This window comes from Pteropus alecto, unplaced genomic scaffold, assembly GCF_000325575.1.
Source record: "Pteropus alecto unplaced genomic scaffold, ASM32557v1 scaffold146, whole genome shotgun sequence".
NCBI lineage: Eukaryota > Metazoa > Chordata > Mammalia > Chiroptera > Pteropodidae > Pteropus > Pteropus alecto.
The window spans coordinates 2,563,687-2,570,529 of record NW_006442107.1 but is presented as its reverse complement, the minus strand read 5'-3'; the positions used below and the strand labels follow the sequence as shown (position 1 = coordinate 2,570,529).

At 41.9% G+C, this 6,843-nt stretch overlaps 1 pseudogene; it reads right to left on the bottom strand.

Moving 5' to 3' along the window:
* Nucleotides 1–402: 402 nt before the first annotated feature.
* Nucleotides 403–520, bottom strand: LOC112469317 (annotated as a pseudogene).
* Between the last annotated feature and the right edge of the window lie 6,323 nt (nucleotides 521–6,843).

Sequence of the window (6,843 nt, the reverse complement as noted above, 5' to 3'; positions counted from 1 at the left end):
CCTGCCTCATACAAATGAAGATAAACCTGTTTTCCAATAGGAGCAGGATTCTAAATTGAAGGGTTAATGCTTGGAACACGCAGGACCTGACCTGGCCAACTAGACCACAGCTCCAAGAAGAAAAATCATCAGCCCAGGAAAGCTTCTGTCATGTCAAGATGGCACTCAGAGCTTCCACTGACCAGCTCAGCACTTATTTCCGGCTGGTGACAGAGGAGGTGGTGTTTGTCATTTCTGCCCTTGGTTTTATGCCCTGTGCTTTTGCCTTTCACTCTGGTTACTTTATTACTTATTTATTTATTCATTCATTCTTTCATTCATTTTTAGGTGAGGCAACCCTTGGTTGACTTCACAGATTGCAAGGACCTTGTCAGTTTACAATCCTTTATTTTTTAGTTTTTATGCCTACAGCACCTGGTCTTCCTAGGTGGTCTCCCATCCAAATACTAACCAGGCCTGACCCTGCTTAGCTTCCGAGATCCGAAGGATCAGGCTTGTTCAGGGGAGCATGGCTGTAGACGTCTCTGGTTACTTTAAATGGTGCTATTCTGACCCCTCTACTTATGAACTGTACTTGGACCCACTTGAGCCCTGCAAAGCCAGTCTGCCTCCCCACTTAGTTTAGCACAGGGGTAATGTGGCGAGAGTCAGAAGTTCACACCTGTCACCCAAAAGTGAAGATTGCATTCTGTCTGGGCTTTGTGCATAGCTCTGGGGATTCATGGCAGGAGGCGAGAGAACAGCGCCTTGTATGAGCCTCTTGGTCTACCTTGGACACAACTATGGAGTCAGAAGAGCTAGACTTTGTCCATCTGTCTCATTCTCTCAGAGCCCTCGCCCAGGCTGCTCCAGGCCTTCTTGGGAATTGGATACTCCTGAATGCTTTACCTCCTTCTACACTGGTAATCAAAGCGAATGCATGCTGAGGTGTGTTAGGATCTCAGGGGTATTTACATTTTAGCATTCTCTAATGTAGGAGTTGGCACACTTTTTACTTAAAGGGCCAGATAGTAAATACTTTAGGTTTTGCAGGCCACATGATCTCTGTTGCAGCTTCTTAACTCTGCCATCGTTGCAGAAATGCAGCCATAGACAATATGTAAATCAGTGTGGCTGTGTTCCAATAAAACTTTATTTATGGGCATTGAAATTTGAATTTCATGTAATTTTCATGCGTTTAAGATATTACTCATCTTTTGCTTTTTTAAAACACTATTTAAAAATGTAAAAACCATACTTAGCTCTTAGAACATACAAAAACTGATAGCAGGCCAAATTTGGCCTGATTTAACTAACAGCAATGGACACTTGGCTATAATCTCTAGGCATCACCAGAGACTATTAGCTCCCGCCTTTCTGGAACTTCTCTCCTTGAGCCAATTTAGATCAGGCCAGAGAGGCCCCAGAAATGCTGGGAGCCAGGGTTACTATTGTTGCTGTAGGCCTAGCTGTGTCTTAGTCTCCTCCAATCCCTTCGAGAAAGTGTAGAATTTGTGTAATCACTTTTCTTTTTTCTTTCTAGAGCTGGCTTGGTGCATGTATTCGTTTTCTGTTGCTGCCATAATAAATTACCACAAATTGAGAAAGTTAAAATAACACGAATTTATTATGTTACAGGGCTGTATGTCAGAAGCCCAGGTTGGCCCAGCAGGTTTAGCTGCTCTGGGTTTCACAGGCTGAAATCAAGTTGTTGGCCTATCTGGCCTCTGACAGGAAGGTAGGAAGGATCTGGGAAGAATCTCCTTTCAAGCTCATTCAGGTTGTTGGCAGAATGGAGTTCCTGTGTTTATACGACTGAGATCTCATTTCCTTGCTGGTGCTGGGGGGTGGAGTGAGGGAGGTAGGGGGATGGCTGCTCTTAGTTCCTAGAGGTCTTTCTCTGGTCCTTCCCTGTGGGCAGCTGCATCTCAGAGCCAGCAATGGCACATGGGATCCTTCTCATGCTTGGAATCGCTCTGCCTTTCTCTTCTATCATATCTCCTTGCCTCCAGCCAAAGAAAGTTCTCTGCTTTTCAGGGCTCATGTGATTAGATTGAGCCAGCTAGATCATCCAGGATAGTCTCCTTATCTTAAGGTCCGTAATCTTTGTTACATCTGCAAAGACCTTTTTGCCTTGTAATGTAAAGTAGCTTCCAGGATTAGGGTATGGCCATCTTTGAGGGGTCCTTATTGTGCCTCCCACAGTGAATTCTGGGAAACCTAAGCCACCGGACAGAGATGTCATGTTTGCTAAACAGCTGCCTCTCCGCGTGAAGTCGTTTGTGATCTTCTCTGTTAGGAGGGCCCATTTCCTCTTTAGAATTTCTGTAACCGTTTGTCTTGAGCGTGACTAGTGCACTGTAGTGGCTTTTGCTCTTTGCTATTTTTCTTATTCAAGTTACGACATCCTCTTTCCTTTGGGGACTCCTCCCCCACTGTCCACCCAGAGGGGCTGCCATCCCATCCCCGCAGGGGATGGGCATATGACCCAGTCCAGCTGGTCAGAACTCTCAATTCCCTCAGCATTTTGGTCACATGACCCAAGTGAACCAATGAAATCTTCCCTGGAATTGGAGTTGATTTATGGGCATTGGGAGAAAGAAGTTTCAGTTTAGCTGTTTTTGTGAAGTGAAAGGATATGAATCTGGAGCCTCTAGCAGCCATCTTCTCTGCCATATGGGGAAACCATCTGCAAAATGAAACCAAGGAGAGGAAAGATGAGGAACATCTATTTTGCTTCTTTTTGTTTTTCTTGTGCTAGCACAGTGTGTGCCCCACAGTAGGTGCCCAGTGAGTATTTGTTGAATGAATGGAATCTTGGCAGTTTTGAGTCCCAGGTGCTAGTCTCTGAAACCTTAGTTCTTACAGCTCATTCTTCTATCCCATGAGCTACTCCATATCTTTTACAGCTAGGTGACTTTCTTTTCTCTTTAGACCATGGTGAGTTTGGCATCAATTACTTTCAAGAGAAAGAATTCTGGCTATATGGTGATGCATAACATAACTATCCTATATTCTGTTTATAATGCCTCTGCCACTAGAGTGTAAGCTCTTTAAGAGCAGGAATTTAGTCTTTTACGTCTGTGTATCTCCCACAGTACTGGGAGCTTAATGCGTGTCTGATCTAAGAGGCATTGACTCAGAGTGGCAAGAGAGCCCGTTGTGAGGGAGAGAGACCACTTGAGCACAAGAAAGAGAAGCAAAACAGGTGTGTACGAGTCAGCAAAGGAATACACGTGCTCATACATAGATGCTTGAGCAACAGAAAACTCAGGAGAAATAGGTGGCAAGTGTGGCTGTTACTCCACTGTACCTCTCACTCCTGTCTACGTCTGTCAGTCTGACTGTCTATTCAACAGTGAGGGACACTTACGTACAACTTCTCGATACCGTTAGGTTTTCCCCTCCTACCTTTTTGGAACGTTTCTACTTCCTGAGCCAATTCAGACCAGGTTAGGGAAGCCCCACGGGTGATAGGAACTGAGGTTCCTCTTGTTGCTGTAGGCCTCGTTGTGTGCATACTGTGTACCCTCACCCCCTCCCTCTCTCCTCTCTCTGTCCCTCAGTCCCTCTCCCGTGCCCGCTTCTGTGCCCACTTCATTCATGGCTTTTTTCAGTCCCTGAGTTTCCAAAAGATTTTTCTTCACCCAGATCAGCACTTATTGCCTACCATTTTCCTTCCCCGCTGGGGGACAGAAAGGTTTATGACTTTATCTCTGTGGTTGAGGTGGTGAGGGTGGGAGGTAGGAGAGGAAACCTATTCTGGGTTTGACACATTTGAGCAGACAGGGCTTCTTCACTCATGTTCCAGTAATGGCTCTAGTGCTTGGTGGTTAATAGCTGGGCCTGGGTCAAGTCCTATCTCTTCCCTCGATCTCCGTGAGACCTTAGTCTCAGATTCATTATTTGCGTAATGGGTAAAATAATATTACTGATATCATGGGGTTACTTATGAGGATTAAATAATTTAAAACATCATTAAATAATGTAAGATGTTATTAAGTAATATAAAAAATATAAAGTGCTTATAATATGCCTGGGACCGAGCTCAATAAATATAATCTATTATTATTTTTGTTGTTATACATTTTTGATTCTTATCCAAAATGAGTGAAACTGTCAAGTGGGCCCAGCTCCCAAAATATTTCGCTGTTGACCCGCTCTAAGGATGCCACCTGGCTTTTTAAAAAATTATTGTATCTCGTGGGTAGTACAGGAACAATATTTTAGTGGGTAAACCACTTACCAGCTCTAAGGATATATTTCATAACAAGGTGAAGAATAAATCTGAAATTTCTGTTAGCTGTAAAAGACAATTTTGATCTATGGAGGTGACTTTTGCACAGAGGCTGTGACTCTAAAGGGATAAGACGTGTGTAAATGTGGCTCATATACAACTCTGACAAGTCACATTGGGTTCTGAAAGATGGGCTGCAGAGTTACAAAAGAAGGATTATCAATTCATGGGTTTTGAGGAAAATTATTACTATCTTAGTTTCTGGGTGCCAAGAAAGAAAATCAGAAGTAATTTTCAATATAAATAGATATGAATAGGAATTTCTGTAGTCCATTTGGGGAAAAGGTTTTATCTTCTCTTGTATATAATAGTCATTTTAAGATGACTTATTAGCTTTTATATCTCAATCTGATGTCACATATTCCAACTTTATTGCTTTGATTTAATATTCTATCTTAAGTACATTTCCAATGAGCAATAACAGAAGAATTGTTGCTGGAGAAGAGATTTCAAGATTTCCAAAGGGTGAGCATGAAAGAGTCATTCAAAAATGGGTTTCTGGGTTTTTTTTTTTCTTCCTTTAAGAGCTTGTAGAAGTTTTGGAGTTTTATTTTTTTTCTCTAGAGCAGGATAGATGTGGTTTTGGAAAGTCAGATCACTGGACACAGCTGTTTGATCACGTTAGTTGAAAGAGATCTCCACATCCTTTGATTTCCTTTAAATACTATGCCAGTATGACACATGCTGTGACTTCTCCCTATATTCTATTTATATCTGTGCCTTATTTTTCATTCTAGATTCTAAACTCTTTAAGAGAAGGAAGCACATCTTAAACATATACAAGTACTCATCTTTCCCAATAGCTAACATACATAACAATAGCACTTAATAAGAAATGGGCGGGTTTGTAGAAATTAAGCACAGTGAAAAGAGTGAGTCCAGAATTCTGTATAAGACCACAGTCATAGTCCATGGTTAAGATCACATGTCATTTACTCCCTAGGTGAATAGCTTTAGGCCTCAGTTTCTGATTATCCTGAATCCGTGGGTGATAGCACTGATTTTGTAGGGAAGATTAAGATTCGATGCATGGTGGAGCCTTTTACCTGGCATGAAATAAGCCCTGAATTACACAAAATGTTAAAATAACCATTTAAGGTAATATGGATTTTAAAATAGCTTACCCAGTATTTTTGTTTTCTCCCTATTGCCCACCAATTGAGGAAACATTCTTTGAAGAGTTTAAGTTTTCAATTTGTTCTACCTTCAAAGACAAATTTATTCTTTGCATCATGAAATGTTAGAGAGGATATTTAAGATTACCTTAAGCCCTGCTCCTGATGCAGAAATGGAGTCTGGCTTCACGGAAGGGAGAAGATGGTCCAGGACCTTAAAGAGAGTAGAATTGGCTGAGTGGAGAACTGGGAGAAGGCACTGGGATAGATTCTAGCAGGAAGCCGGAGGCAATGGTGGGGCATGTGGTAAAGGGGTGAGATAAAGGTAAGTAGGAACTTGCGAGGTGTGTTTTAGAAATAATGAGAAGACAAATCTGACTTGTGAGCAAGGTGAAGGGAACCTGAATTTCATAAGCCAGGCACCATGCCAGGTGATTTACTTAATGTTCACAATCATTATGTCCTTGTCGATCAGTCCATTTTATAGATAAGGAAGCTGTTCATAAAAGTTAACTTGCCATTGCTCACATAGCCAGTGTTTTCCTATTATTCTGCGAAGACTTGCAAAGGAGAACGATTCAGTGACATTAGACAGGAAGTGAGGTTGAAACTGTTTTATAAAGGCTTTGATGTCAGGCTAAGGAGGATAGGCTCATCTTAGAAACAATGGAGAGACGTTCAAAGTTTTCAGCTTGGGACTTGGGGAAATGAGGTTTATGATACTATAAACGAGGTGAGTTAGGAAGCTTTAACTCAACAGCTGTAAATTCTTTAGCTCATCTTTGAAATGTGAGCTCTCCACTTTAGTTCCTGTCATTCCTAATTTGTTTATTAGTTTATTAGTTCGTACCCATTCTCTAAGGGGAGTGGGAAGAGAGAAAGTGTCTAAGATTCTGCTGGTCTACACCAGCACTTATTAAAGGTATCGTAATGAGGAGCAGGAAGTTGTTCCACTTGCTGCTGGCAGAATCACAAGCAGAGAAGGGCATGCTAATGCTTTCTTAGTAACATCGAACAATGGTGCCCCAGATAGCATTATAAGTATTCATTTTGAATTTTTCATAACTTCCATATTCCAGTTTTATCCCCTCAAGTCATGTACCACGTTCAGGGCTTAAAATTTTTTTTAGCTCATCATCAATTGCCTTGCTGTTGAGGAATAGAGATGAGTCATTGACATTATTACGGTATTTCCCATAATAAGTTTAATGCGAAATGGAATTATGTGACAGGACTTGATGGCTGTCTATTGCCTTGAAAATTCACAGCTCACCTTCACCCTGGTGTTTATATTTAGGAAGTGTTTTACCTCACCATTTGTCTTTCAGCAGCACTGTTATCCATCCCATCAGGCAATTAGAGCAGCAGACAGCCTCATTAGCCGCAAAACCATCTTGGCATGGTCTGCTTCTCCTGCCACACTGTGGGCCCGCTGAGTTTCAGATCTCCTGG